General features: G+C 40.6%; 1 protein-coding gene across 8 annotated transcripts in view; it reads left to right on the top strand.

Moving 5' to 3' along the window:
- LOC139454230 (zinc finger homeobox protein 4-like) overlaps nucleotides 1–15,711 on the top strand; it is a 167,732-nt gene that overhangs the window by 52,225 nt on the left and 99,796 nt on the right. For all 8 annotated transcript variants that reach the window (XM_071235818.1, XM_071235830.1, XM_071235831.1 and 5 more), the window contains one exon: nucleotides 228–297. The gene's annotated coding sequence lies outside the window, so the exon portion shown is untranslated. The remainder of the gene's footprint in view (nucleotides 1–227; nucleotides 298–15,711) is intronic.

Here is a 15,711-nt window from a genome sequence, read left to right as displayed (position 1 = left end):
ATTGTCATTAAGAATTATCTTACACATGAAATATGGTCATTCCAGTAGAATGTGAAGGGGAAATGAATTTGGTTCATTTCTTGCTAGGAAGGTAGCATATGCTCTGTATTCTCAGGTTTGATTTTTGTTCATATAAATGTATTTCGTCATGCAGCAGGTGATGTGAGGGGATTTATTGAATGATATGTGCATGTGTGGTTTGCTCATGTTTCTTCTCTGTCTTGCAGATGGTCTGATGTGTTGGATGGTCGTTGTCACAGCCATACCCAACTCTCGAGTCAGTGAATCTGTGCACAGGTGAGTGGCCAAATGGTTTAAATCAAGCTTTAACATAAAAAACTGGCAGTTGAATCGGGGGGCCCCATGGGATGACCAAAAGTAATGCTTGGATGGAGATGTTGTGACCACAGGATTAAGTCCGGGCTTCAGATTTCCGCCCATATTGTAATAATGGCCAGCGTTTTGCAATGAAGAAAACCGACTTCCACATGATCAGGTATGAGAACCCTTGTGTGGGATTCAGTCTGACAAATATCATGTATTTTAGGTTGATTCTAACTCTAGACCTGACTTGGAACCTCCCGGGATGGCACTGTGGAATTGCAATCGTTTATATTGCTACTATTCACATCAACTTTTGGATTTCTCATTTTGAATTGACATATGGGTATTTCATGTAGAACTAATAGAAAAGGGGAGAGTATGGACTGTTTCATAGCTGAAGGTTTTGGCTATTACATCAACTAGGACAAATGTGCATTTAGTACTTGGTGAAGGACATAATGACCTAGATGTGTCCCTATTTTGTTGAATGTGGAGGAATGAAATATTGGCACTTTTGTGTTTAGTCCAATAGTAATCAGAGTTGAGTAACTTTTAAAGAGCAGATTCAAAAAGGGGAAGGTTGATGGTTTTAGGTTAGAAGATTAGTTGTCATATAATGTCGTGGATTCTGTCTGTGACAGATGGTCTTGTTATAATAGAAGATTTGGTTTTGAAAGTTGACCAGGTTTAAGTATGGGTGGGTAAGACAAGGGTAGGTGTGGGTGAGACAAGGGTAGGTGTGAGTGAGACAAGGATAGGTGTGGGTGAGACAGTGGTAGGTGTGGGTGAGACAAGTGTGGGTGAGACAGTGGTAGGTTTGGGTGAGACAAGGGTAGGTTTGGGTGAGACAGTTGTAGGTGTGGGTGAGACAGTGGTAGGTTTGGGTGAGACAGTGGTAGGTGTGGGTGAGACAATAATAGGTGTGGGTGAGACAGTGGTAGATGTGGGTGAGACAATGGTAGGTGTGGGTGAGACAATGGTAGGTGTGGGTGAGACAGTGGTAGGTGTGGGTGAGACAGTGGTAGGTGTGGGTGAGACAGTGGTAGGTGTGTGACAGGTAGGTTTGAGTGAGACAGTGGTAGGTGTGGGTGAGACAGTGGTAGGTGTGGGTGAGACAGTGGTAGGTTTGGGTGAGACAGTGGTAGGTGTGGGTGAGACAATAATAGGTGTGGGTGAGACAGTGGTAGGTGTGTGACAGGTAGGTTTGAGTGAGACAGTGGTAGGTGTGGGTGAGACAATGGTAGGTGTGGGTGAGACAGTGGTAGGTGTGGGTGAGACAGTGGTAGGTGTGTGACAGGTAGGTTTGAGTGAGACAATGGTAGGTGTGGGTGAGACAGTGGTAGGTGTGGGTGAGACAAGGGTAGGTGTGGGTGAGACAGTGGTAGGTGTGGGTGAGACAAGGGTAGGTGTGGGTGAGACAGTGGTAGATGTGGGTGAGACAATAATAGGTGTGGGTGAGACAGTGGTAGGTGTGGGTGAGACAGTGGTAGGTGTGGGTGAGACAGTGGTAGATGTGGGTGAGACAATAATAGGTGTGGGTGAGACAGTGGTAGGTGTGGGTGAGACAAGGGTAGGTGTGGGTGAGACAGTAATAGGTGTGGGTGAGACGATGGTAGGTGTGGGTGAGACAGTAATAGGTGTGGGTGAGACAGGTAGGTGTGGGTGAGACGATGGTAAGTGTGAGACAGGTAGGTTTGAGTGAGACAGTGGTAGGTGTGGGTGAGACAGTGGTAGGTTTGGGTGAGACAGTGGTAGGTGTGGGTGAGACAATAATAGGTGTGGGTGAGACAGTGGTAGATGTGGGTGAGACAATGGTAGGTGTGGGTGAGACAATGGTAGATGTGGGTGAGACAGTGGTAGGTGTGGGTGAGACAGTGGTAGGTGTGGGTGAGACAGTGGTAGGTGTGGGTGAGACAGTGGTAGGTGTGTGACAGGTAGGTTTGAGTGAGACAGTGGTAGGTGTGGGTGAGACAGTGGTAGGTTTGGGTGAGACAGTGGTAGGTGTGGGTGAGACAATAATAGGTGTGGGTGAGACAGTGGTAGGTGTGTGACAGGTAGGTTTGAGTGAGACAGTGGTAGGTGTGGGTGAGACAAGGGTAGGTGTGGGTGAGACAGTGGTAGGTGTGGGTGAGACAAGGGTAGGTGTGGGTGAGACAGTGGTAGATGTGGGTGAGACAATAATAGGTGTGGGTGAGACAGTGGTAGGTGTGGGTGAGACAGTGGTAGGTGTGGGTGAGACAGTGGTAGATGTGGGTGAGACAATAATAGGTGTGGGTGAGACAGTGGTAGGTGTGGGTGAGACAAGGGTAGGTGTGGGTGAGACAGTAATAGGTGTGGGTGAGACGATGGTAGGTGTGGGTGAGACAGTAATAGGTGTGGGTGAGACAGGTAGGTGTGGGTGAGACGATGGTAAGTGTGAGACAGGTAGGTTTGAGTGAGACAATGGTAGGTGTGGGTGAGACAGTGGTAGGTGTGGGTGAGACAGTTGTAGGTGTGGGTGAGACAGTGGTAGGTGTGGGTGAGACAGTGGTAGATGTGGGTGAGACAATAATAGGTGTGGGTGAGACAGTGGTAGGTGTGGGTGAGACAGTGGTAGGTGTGGGTGAGACAAGGGTAGGTGTGGGTGAGACAGTGGTAGGTGTGGGTGAGACAAGGGTAGGTGTGGGTGAGACAGTGGTAGATGTGGGTGAGACAATAATAGGTGTGGGTGAGACAGTGGTAGGTGTGGGTGAGACAGTGGTAGGTGTGGGTGAGACAATAATAGGTGTGGGTGAGACAGTGGTAGGTGTCGGTGAGACAAGGGTATGTGTGGGTGAGACAAGGGTAGGTGTGGATGAGACAAGGGTAGATGTGACACAATGGTAGGTGTGGGTGAGACAAGGGTAGGTGTGGGTGAGACAAGGGTAGGTGTGACACAATGGTAGGTGTGGGTGAGACAAGGGTAGGTGTGGGTGAGACAAGGGTAGGTGTGGGTGAGACAAGGGTAGGTGTGGGTGAGACAAGGGTAGGTGTGACACAATGGTAGGTGTGGGTGAGACAAGGGTAGGTGTGACACAATGGTAGGTGTGGGTGAGACAAGGGTATGTGTGGGTGAGACAAGGGTAGGTGTGACACAATGGTAGGTGTGGGTGAGACACAGGTAGGCGTATGTCAGACAATGGTAGGTGAGATGAGTTATACGTTGTTTGTTTGTATGTTGATTAATGCCGCAATCATACTAGGGTAGATGTAGGTCAGACAGTGCTTTCAGATGAGCATCTTTGCAAGACAGTCTTGAATTAGACATTGTTTTATGCTTAAGACTGTTGCTGTGGATGCCGTACTGGTCATTCAAACAAAACAAATAGATCTGAATAATAATGTGTTAAAATAAATGGACAAGTTAATGGAAATAGAATATCCACTGAGTAATTGATATCACTCATATTTATTTGTGTGCTCTTGCAATGTAATTAAAGTATAATGCAGACTTGAACATTTAATACATTTATTTTTGAGATCTTGATTTGAAAAGGTATATCTTCTAATTAAGGAAATGGCAATTTCTTGGAAAGAAATTAATTGAATTAATTGAAATTTGAAACCATTTTCTTGTTACACTCGATCAGTAGTTGACTCCTAGACTATATATATGTTGAAATGAAACAGTGAGGTTAATTCAGGTAAATCAATTCGGTACTCGGCTAATATGTAACTAGGCCCACCTTAGTAATTAAGTGATTATTTGCTCGTGAAAGACAAGCCATGGACACAAGTGTATTTGTGTTTCATCCATTGCAGTTAATTTTCTTAATCACTTCTGCAGAGACAGACTCATGATACAGAATTAGTTTGGGGCTGCGTGTCAGGTAGATGGCAGACATTTTGAATTTGATTTGCTTCATTAGCTTGCTTGTTGTGATTAAGGTGGGTAACTATGGTGGATTGTTCTTTGGCAGTTGTCGAATTTCTCAGTATTAGCTTGCTTTGTCAGTACCTGTTGGATGTCATGTCAGTACTTGTTGGATGTCAGTACTTGTTGGATGTCATGTCAGTACTTATTGGATGTCATGTCAGTACTTGTTGGATGTCATGTCAGTACTTGTTGGATATCATGTCAGTACTTGTTGGATGTCATGTCAGTACTTGTTGGATATCATGTCAGTAGTTGGGTGTCATGTCAGTAATTGTTGATGTCATGTCAGTACTTGTTGGATGTCATGTCAGTACTTGTTGGATATCATGTCAGTACTTGTTCGATATCATGTCAGTACTTGTTGGATATCATGTCAGTACTTGGGTGTCATGTCAGTACTTGTTGGGTGTCATATCAGTACTTGTTGGATGTCATGTCAGTACTTGTTGGATGTCATGTCAGTACTTGTTGGATATCATGTCAGTACTTGGGTGTCATGTCAGTACTTTTTGGGTGTCATGTCAGTAATTGTTGGGTGTCATGTCAGTACTTGTTGGGTGTCATATCAGTACTTGTTGGTTGTTAGTTCAGTACTTGTTGGATGTCATGTCAGTACTTGTTGAATGTCATATCAGTACTTGTTGAATGTCATGTCAGTACTTGTTGGATATCATGTCAGTACTTGTTGGATGTCATGTCAGTACTTGTTGGATGTCATGTCAGTACTTGTTGAATGTCATGTCAGTACTTGTTGGATGTCATGTCAGTACTTGTTGGATGTCATGTCAGTACTTGTTGGATGTCATGTCAGTACTTGTTCGATATCATGTCAGTACTTGTTGGATGTCATGTCAGTTCTTGGGTGTCATGTCAGTACTTGTTGGGTGTCATGTCAGTAATTGTTGATGTCATGTCAGTACTTGTTGGATGTCATGTCAGTACTTGTTGGATAGCATGTCAGTACTTGGGTGTCATGTCAGTACTTGTTGGGTTTCATGTCAGTACTTGTTGATATCATGTCAGTACTTGTTGGATATCATGTCAGTACTTGTTGGATGTCATGTCAGTACTTGTTGGATATCATGTCAGTACTTGGGTGTCATGTCAGTACTTGTTGGATGTCATGTCAGTACTTGTTGGATATCATGTCAGTACTTGTTGGATGTCATGTCAATACTTGTTGGATGTCATGTCAGTACTTGTTGGATGTCATGTCAGTACTTGTTGGATATCATGTCAGTACTTGGGTGTCATGTCAGTACTTGTTGGGTGTCATGTCAGTACTTGTTGGGTGTCATGTCAGTACTTGTTGGATGTCATGTCAGTACTTGTTGGATGTCATGTCAGTACTTGTTGGATGTCATGTCAGTACTTGTTGGATATCATGTCAGTACTTGGGTGTCATGTCAGTACTTGTTGGGTGTCATGTCAGTAATTGTTGGGTGTCATGTCAGTACTTGTTGGGTGTCATGTCAGTACTTGTTGGTTGTTAGTTCAGTACTTGTTGGATGTCATGTCAGTACTTGTTGAATGTCATATCAGTACTTGTTGAATGTCATGTCAGTACTTGTTGGATGTCATGTCAGTACTTGTTGGATGTCATGTCAGTACTTGTTGGATGTCATGTCAGTACTTATTGGATGTCATGTCAGTACTTGTTGGATGTCATATCAGTACTTGTTGGATGTCATGTCAGTACTTGTTGAATGTCATATCAGTACTTGTTGAATGTCATGTCAGTACTTGTTGGATATCATGTCAGTACTTGTTGGATGTCATGTCAGTACTTGTTGGATGTCATGTCAGTACTTGTTGAATGTCATGTCAGTACTTGTTGGATGTCATGTCAGTACTTGTTGGATGTCATGTCAGTACTTGTTGGATGTCATGTCAGTACTTGTTCGATATCATGTCAGTACTTGTTGGATGTCATGTCAGTTCTTGGGTGTCATGTCAGTACTTGTTGGGTGTCATGTCAGTAATTGTTGATGTCATGTCAGTACTTGTTGGATGTCATGTCAGTACTTGTTGGATAGCATGTCAGTACTTGGGTGTCATGTCAGTACTTGTTGGGTTTCATGTCAGTACTTGTTGATATCATGTCAGTACTTGTTGGATATCATGTCAGTACTTGTTGGATGTCATGTCAGTACTTGTTGGATATCATGTCAGTACTTGGGTGTCATGTCAGTACTTGTTGGATGTCATGTCAGTACTTGTTGGATATCATGTCAGTACTTGTTGGATGTCATGTCAGTACTTGTTGGATGTCATGTCAGTACTTGTTGGATGTCATGTCAGTACTTGTTGGATATCATGTCAGTACTTGGGTGTCATGTCAGTACTTGTTGGGTGTCATGTCAGTACTTGTTGGGTGTCATGTCAGTACTTGTTGGATGTCATGTCAGTACTTGTTGGATGTCATGTCAGTACTTGTTGGATGTCATGTCAGTACTTGTTGGATATCATGTCAGTACTTGGGTGTCATGTCAGTACTTTTTGGGTGTCATGTCAGTAATTGTTGGGTGTCATGTCAGTACTTGTTGGGTGTCATGTCAGTACTTGTTGGTTGTTAGTTCAGTACTTGTTGGATGTCATGTCAGTACTTGTTGAATGTCATATCAGTACTTGTTGAATGTCATGTCAGTACTTGTTGGATGTCATGTCAGTACTTGTTGGATGTCATGTCAGTACTTGTTGGATGTCATGTCAGTACTTATTGGATGTCATGTCAGTACTTGTTGGATGTCATATCAGTACTTGTTGGATGTCATGTCAGTACTTGTTGGATATCAAGTCAGTACTTGGGTGTCATGTCAGTACTTGTTGGATGTCTTGTCAGAACTTGTTGGGTGTCATGTCAGTACTTGTTGGGTGTCAGTTTAGTACTTGTTGAATGTCATGTCAGTACTTGTTGGATGTCATATCAGTACTTGTTGATGTCATATCAGTACTTGTTGGATGTCATGTCAGTACTTGTTGGATGTCATATCAGTACTTGTTGATGTCATATCAGTACTTGTTTGATGGAATGTCAGTACTTGTTGGATGGCATGTCAATACTTGTTGGATGGCATGTCAATACTTGTTGGATGGCATGTCAGTACTTGTTTGATGTCATATCAATACTTGTTGGATGGCATGTCAGTACTTGTTTGATGTCATGTCAATACTTGTTGGATGGCATGTCAATACTTGTTGGATGGCATGTCAATACTTGTTGGGTGTCATGTCAATACTTGTTGAATATCATGTCAGTACTTTTTGGATGTCAGTACTTGTTGATGGCATCTCAGTACTTGCTGATGTCATCTCAGTACTTGTTGGATGTCATGCCAATACTTGTTGATTGACATGCCTTGATGTAAGCATTAGATTTTCCGATTCCTGTATGACGTTGACTTAATGTAGCTTGTTGATATGAAAAGATGAAGTTAACTTACATCATAATAGAATCCTTCAATAACACTTTTTACCACATTTCCCCAAACAGACCTCTTATTTGTAGACTCAAACTAACGATCCACAAATATTACAATTTCCACTTTTTAGCGTTTTGGCTCTGCTTTTAGATCTACCTCCCTGCCTCTGTATACAAGAGTTATCTGGAGAAATCTTGATGTTTATGAGTTATGTTTTTTGCTTTGGGAGTTGTAAATGGGTTTATTACTAGGTGCAGACACTTTCTGTGGGCATGCAGTGCCTGGTCCTGCTGTCAAACATGATAAGAATATGTGTCGGATTTCTCACTCACGAACCTTTTCCTATTATGAAGCCATTTTTTCACCCTGGTTTTAGGAGTGTAAATGAAAATTCAAGAAAATGATGAATGGATTTATAATTTATTGCTTTTGGTTCGACTTTGTTGATAGATTTGGGCTCCTCAAGAAGTTGTTGCCATGATGGCGTGATTAGGGCTGCCTCCTCGCCCCAATTTGCTCGTACCACTTACATTCAATTTTACATATCAGTTGATTTCACATTGGGGGAGTTTAATTAGCTTCGTTAAAGCTCATGGACTGGTGTGTGGGTTTTCATGGCTTTTGATTCTGTGGATATTGTTTATCAATACCTACCATGTTAACACATATGTAGGAGTTAAACCAACATGAAATTTAGGTTGCTCTTAAACATCATTACACTGATTTGAATGTTTTATGGCTGCCAAAACATCACTATACTGAGATGAAATAATTTCAATTTGGCTAGTAATAAACATGGTCCCTTAGGTCTTATATGCATTTGATGGGGTCTGAAAAGAAGGTTATATATAGATATGGATGCTGACTGGTCATAATTTCTGTAAGATTTTGGAGTAAGTTGCTCTGAATTGTGCTGAGTAGACACATTTCTCTGCCTAAATAGGTAAGAGGTAAAATGAACATTTTCCTTGCTAACAATTAGTTTGTTGGCGAGTAGTATTTCAAAACTGGTGACCCTTCTCAAGGGCGTTTAACCTCAATGGTATTTTTTACACTTGTTGAACCTGTAATTATGATCAAAATCATTTATCATGATTTGTTAAGAAGTGTAATTAATAAATATTTCCCAAAAGCTCATGGTTGTGGATGATGTGGCTGTTTATGACTGTACCACCTGATTACAGTGTTGGGAATGTGATGGGTAAGCTTACAGTTGCAGCAGTGTGACACGTGTACATCTTTGTTATCGCCAGCTTTTAATTGACATACACATGGGCATTGCATTACATACACTTGCCAAATGTTACCACGATCATTAGATTCCTGCTCATTCATATATAATACAAAGGTATTGTGGTATTATATTCCATGATAAATATATGTGGAATGTTCTCGTTGGATGTATTTTGTGAGGAATTAGTGAGATTCATTTATTCGCAGTGTTGCTGAGCTCTGGTGATGAATCAGAGTCAATAAGGCAATATGGCTGCCAAGAAAAACAATCCTAACACAAAGAGCTGTCATGTTCTAAATATGGCCCATGTCAGATTGCAAATGGAAGCAGTGATATACCAGAGTGATGTGTATAAAATGATACCAGGTGCCCATAGTCTTGCTAGGGCTATCAAAACCCAAGTGGAATTCCCAAGCAGGAAGACTTAATTAGGCCTTCTGCCAAAATATCAAGTATTTCCAACTGTGGAAGGTTAGGGGAGTCGACACACGCCCATCCAATGTAAGACAATATCGCCCAACTTTTAGCAAAAACTGCCAATCTGCTAATATCCTTTCATTGAGAAGGTGCTCGCAACATAGTTGAAAGTTCTTTATCAGAATTGAAATTGACTTGTTTTTAAATAACAGGGTCTGAAGAAGTTCGGATTGCTGATAATATCTTCCATGATATTTGGTGGCAGGCATTCTCAGATATGGATTATCTCCCTTTCCTGATAAGCCCCCTAAGGTATGGCCAGTTAGGGAGAAAGACACAAATATACACTGCATACTAAAAGGACAAAAAAATGAGCAAAGTGAATATGATTATGGGTCTGTAGATTACTGGGAATTAATGTCAGTTTTTATCAGTACTCCTGGCGAGAATTTGCGGGCCTAAAAGCTGTTGGAGTCTGGCCTAATGAATCTGATGTTCGTCAGTGACACATTAATCAACAAGGCTTCTTTAGAGACTATAGGTGGAATTAGATACTTGTACAGCTTGCTCAGAATTAGCAAAATCTGATTCAATGGAAGTAGTGTCCCTGTGATGGTTACACGCCTTTGTGTAGACTGAAGTCACTCAATAGAATTACTAATGAAATCACTCGTCGCCAATGACATTTTTAGCTCAATGAAGAATATTAATGGTGTTCTTTTCATTTCGGACTGACAGAAAAAAACCGGTGCCTTGTTTCTTCAATTCTATGTCCGACTTGATCCAAATAATGCAGCGAAGCTAATGTCGTGCATTGCAAAAAAATGTCTTCCCTGTGATGTCAATCAGGAGATAGAAATAGACCGACATCAGCGTTGTCTTTCTGGGTGTGATTACGTAAATGACCACGGTCGTCTTCGCTGTCACATGACAGGCCAAACAGCCTCACAGTTTCATAACTAGTTTGTCAAATAAATGGAAGGTCTATCGCAGACAATGCAGCCTACATATTTCCTGTTCCAGATAGAAGTTATTTGGAGGATGTCATTTATAATGTAATTTGACTAAAGTATAGAATTCCATAGCAATTGTCCTGTATCATGCAGATAAGAGATCATAAGAGGTAAAAGAAATGACCAAAGACAGATGGGTTTTGAATATGTGTCATTTGAAAAATACTTTTTGTGTCAAAATCTGACATGACATATTGTGAAGAATGTTGTGCAGTGGATGGATTATTTAACCTCATCAATTCTCTTGTTTGATCTGTTTGTGTTGCTGTGTGTTACAGTAAAGCTTGTGTTTTCTGAAGTTAGGATTCCTGAGTTATCTTACAGAGCTTTAAATCAAACACTATCTGCAGTCATCAAACAGGGCCCATCTCGCCTCCATCCCCATCCAGTTCCCCTCCCCTCCCTTTCACCTCCCCTGTTTCCACTTTCACATCCACTTGCCCCTCCCACTCCCCTCCCACTCCCCTCCATCCCCCCTCCATCCCCCTCCATCGGTAACTACCGATGTGTGAATTGTTTTGCCTGGAACTCGTCTCCATCAGATATCTTTTGGGAATCCGTTGAATTTAAACTGAAATGTTTGATATTTCACAACTATTTAGCCCAGGCCCACCCCTCTACATTGAGACAACACTACCTGTATTTGCACCTCTCATTATATCGGTTCTTTACCTGATACATTTTGTACTTGAAAACAAATGTTAATATCGTTTAATATATTACATTTTGTAAGCATCTGCAATTCATCAGTTGGCACAAGAGCCTCAAAGAGCCGTGGAAACCTCAAGTATCATGCTGACCTTTGGATCTCTATTAACACCCAATATGTCATTTCACTATATAGCTCAACCAAATAACCAACTGTCCTCAATCTTCCACCAGAATCTTCCACCAGAATCTGAAAAATGATCTTCTTTCTCTTCTTCAACCCAAAATTATTTCTCTTTTTCCAGTTTAATCAGCCATCTGTACCTAATTGTTATAAACTGTTCTCCAGAACACACCTTTACACCAGTTCCCTGACACACCAACCAACCCTCCCTCCCACTCCCTCCTTCTCTTGCCCCTCCCCCACCCCATTCCTCCCCGCCACCCTTTTAACCACTCTGGAGAACCCTCCCTGACCCTATTCAGGACACTGGGGGACTTAAAAGAATTGCCAGCAACAGACAGAGCAGAGTAATTACTACATTGTGAATTCTTGCGTTAAGATATAGTTTCAGACAGGTGCTTGACTGTATTTTATTGTATTTCTTTTTTGAAGAGATGTTTGATTTTCTCGGTTGAGTAGAATATTTGTTGATCATTTGCAAGTATCAATAGCAACGGACAGCTTGAGACGAGGGGATGAGATCCAGACTGAACCTTCCCGACTTTCCCACGCAGGTTCCTTTTGTGGCGAGACATGCAGTATTTGACGAGAAAGAGATTGCTAATTTATTGTGAGCTTTTTGTCTTTAATACAGCAGGTACATTGACGCCAGGTAAACTGTGGTGACAATTACTGCGGTGGATTTTGTTGTGGCCAGTCAGGTGGAAACCGAGGTTTGTTATTGGTGGGCCCCGGTGTATCTTTAGCGATTGTAATGAGGCTGCCTTGTCGGCCATTGTTTATCTGATAACTGCCCCCCTTTATCATGGAGGGCCATGCCGCCCTCATCAACAATTGAAGAAGATCGCATTTCTGTGAGGGAATGCAGTCTGTGTTTGGTATTTGCATCTGCCTTCTAAATGCTGCGAAGTCCCGTCATAACAGGAGCCCATGCAGAAAACATATTGGCAAGGCCAGACTCACGATGCTGGGCCCTTCAATTAATCAGAATAGAGGGCTGTGGTTCACTTCTGATGGGATATTCATGGTACCACGGAACTACCGTAAACTTTATACATTGCTGGGGCCCTGTTAAGGAGAAAACAATAAAACAAAATCATCATCCTTACTGTCCACTGTTAGTTTTGCATTTTTGTTTTTACATCATGTACCTGTGGATTTTAAGAGGGTAGGATTAAAAGAGTAAAAACTGTAAAAGTTAACACATCTTCTCATTATCATGTGTCTGATTTTTGTTTCATGGTACCTAACCTAACACATTACTAATTATGCCGTCAAGAATATATCTTCTTTTTTTTTATTTAAACATCTTTCATTGTCAGTTTTATTTCATGGGCAAGAAATTGATGAAATTGCTAATACTTCTTAGTGATTTCTGGCTACCTTATATTTGTAGCATAACTCAAATAATTTAGTTATCAGACTGTAAATAGTGCAATGTTAAGACTAGATAGTAAGAAACAGTGTCTTCAATAATACATCTACATTTGACATGTAGATTTAAGAAATTTCTATGAGCATTTTACATGATCTCATGAGGAAATTGTGCATCAAAGAAAAAGGATTTCAATTACTTACATCAAGTTGGTTTCAAATTAGGAGACTAAATGTTGCAGCAGGACTGATGAGTATATGTGGAAGGCATTAAGTTTCTGTGAAGGGCATAATGATTTACAAAGGCTGAGAAGATGATGCTGGTATTGGAGCTAAATGAGCTAGCATCGCTCTACACTCACACATAATGAAGAAAGTGCTAAATTAATGAGCGCGCTCGTAGGTGTAAAATGTCATAAGTCATTAGTTTCTAATTTCGCTATCAAATTAGTCAGAATGACCAATGTTTCAACGTTAGATTCTCAACTTTTTCTATTTCTGTCATTATTAGAGTAGATTAAAACTATTATACCTATTTGTCAGCAGAAGTAAGTAATTTAGTTTATGTGTAAGTCATGATTTGTTTTTATATCTGGGACTGCTCAGATCAATATATATTGGGTATTCTTTGGGATGGGACTGACACTTTTGGAGTATTTTGCAAATATAGTATTTTATTTCTGTTGATTTCAACTTATTTCGGATATGAAGTTTTACACTTTTCCAATCTATTTTATTTTGTAATCAAATATTAATAAAGCCAGTAACAAAGACATAAAATTAAGATAAAGTAAGTGTAAAACTCCTCATTTAACGCCATTTTTTTCGAAGAAGGAATTTTGATCTTGAAGTGAATTCATTAAAGGCTTAATCTGATGTTATTTTAACACGATGACATATAACTTTGTACGTAATTCCAGCAGAGCCATGATCACATATCAGTGGGGTGGTATATGGGATATCTTGTTACTGATAACGATGCATGAAAGCCGTGCCCTTGCAGCTCGGAGGTGTCACTGACGCTGCATCACTTACCAGTAGGGGGCAGCACTGTGGCTTCTGCAGACGGCATTCGCCTCCCTTGCTTATCTTAAAAGGGGAAAGGTCGTGCCTCTTAACCTGCTACTGACTGGAACTTTGGCATCCAAAAGCTTCTCCTTAGAGGACTAAACTTGATGTTAGATGTATTGGGCCGTAACTTTACTTTCGTGCTCAAAATATACAAATGTTTTCTTTTTATTGTCTGTCTGACTTTCATTCTGATAGCCATATTATGATATTAAAAATATTTTAATCCAATGTGAACTTTCTTAGAGTGATCAGTGGAGCTACTTTTGTCAATTACTTTGTACTGAACAGGATGTATGTTTACTGGTAGTCCTGATTATCGGAATTTGACAACATTCTATAAATCATTTTTATTTTGTAGTTTTGGCTGTGAAAAGAAATTCTTTGTTGATGAATAATTAGAAATAACTTCATCAAGACAAGGAGACTTGGTTCTCAGAATAAGCGTGTAAAGAAAGGAATGTATATTTCTCGAATCCTGATACTTTTTTCGGGAACATTTGCTAAAGTTTGTTTGTAGGTGTTATCGGGACAGACATCTCTAAATTGCTCGGGCTGCTCCGAGTTAGTGCTTTAATTACTTTTCCATGCAACGTAGGCCAAATATGATATCTTTGTGTGGGCAAACCGGGGCACTTCTAGAAAAACACTACACCTAATTTATAGATGATAAAGAAGGAAATTCTATATTTGAATAGAAAACCTCAGAATTTTGGATTTTTTGCCTTACTCTGAAGACAAAGAACCATTTGCTGTACATTAATTGTCCTTTGGTTTTCGGCTTGCTGTAATTAGCAGCGTTGCTCAGTTTGAGCAGGACTGCTCAGGAGAAGGTTTTTTTGAGAGATTTTGTTCTAATAACAAATACACAAGAATGTCAGATAAGTTTGCTGACTTCCGAAGTTTTTTTCTATGTGCATTAATCAAACTACATCTCAGATGCTGATGCGTTGGAGAACAGTTTGAACCTACTCATTAGGAAAAAGATCAACTGCTCAGGTCACACGACCTAGAAAATAGCCAACCAAACAAACATGATTGGTGTAATGTGTTCAATGTACAACTAGCACTTACAGTAGAACAGGGGTTATAGGGAGACCTGAACGATGAGTATGTTCATGTTTTAAACAAATTATTAACTGTGAGTGTGCTTGTTGTTTTGTCGTGGCAGTTCAACAAGATTTCATTCCTACTTCCTACTTGTCATTAATAAATACTGCGTGGATTTGATTAAACTTCAGAAATATATGAACGAGTCGAATACCTTATCAGAACTTTGTTCAATGCATTCCATGTTATGGAATGGATAAAAGCTTACTGTCATTTTTTAATCATCAATTTATCATTTTAAGACAGGCTTTAGAAATGGTAGCCCCATGCTATGTCCCATCTTAATCAGTGCTCCCATCTACAACATACAACCCGGCATTGTTGGTGACAACCAGCGATGTTTGCTCCAGATCCCCTCCATTGTCACCTTTCTCAATTCAATCCTTTCTTTCTGCCCAAAATATTGTGTCCTGGGACAAAGGAAATTTACACGTAAATGGATATGTCAGAATGAAGAAGTGACCCCTATTTGAGGTCATGTACCCATCCGGAGGCATGTCCAGTCTTTTGTGATGAGAGGTGAATGTAGGGATAATATGAACCTAGATTGTCATCAAGCTGGCATATATTTATTATAAGCTTGATGGAAGCCAGTGAAAAATTAGAGGGAAAGAATGGCTTGAGAGGCCTTGGGAGTGATTTTGGGGACTGTCTCTGTTGAACACGGATTGTCCTTAATGGCAACCAACCACTTGGGTTGGCCATCTTGCCCAGGGGCAGTAATTAGCCTTGTTTAAATTACATTTATGTAAATATAACATAAGACTGTCATTAAGATAGAATAGGCTTCTTTGCTGCCCTGGCCCACTTAACCTATTAGGGCTTAAAGACTTGGAAATTCAGGCCTAAATTTTCATGAAGGATTTCTAGTGATAAAGTACTTTCGTTATTAATACATTTATTGCCCTAGTGTTTTTTGAGTGGAGATTTTGACAATTGTTGCTGTAAAATGGCACAGAAATTGCTGAATCGGCACTAAACATCTTTCACACTTACTCGACCAATCGAATGTCAAGACAAGA

The sequence above is a fragment of the Haliotis cracherodii genome, unplaced genomic scaffold (genome assembly GCF_022045235.1).
Source record: "Haliotis cracherodii isolate W230 unplaced genomic scaffold, xgHalCrac1.p SCAF_10, whole genome shotgun sequence".
Lineage (NCBI taxonomy): Eukaryota > Metazoa > Mollusca > Gastropoda > Lepetellida > Haliotidae > Haliotis > Haliotis cracherodii.
This window is presented reverse-complemented; position numbering and strand designations above follow the sequence as displayed.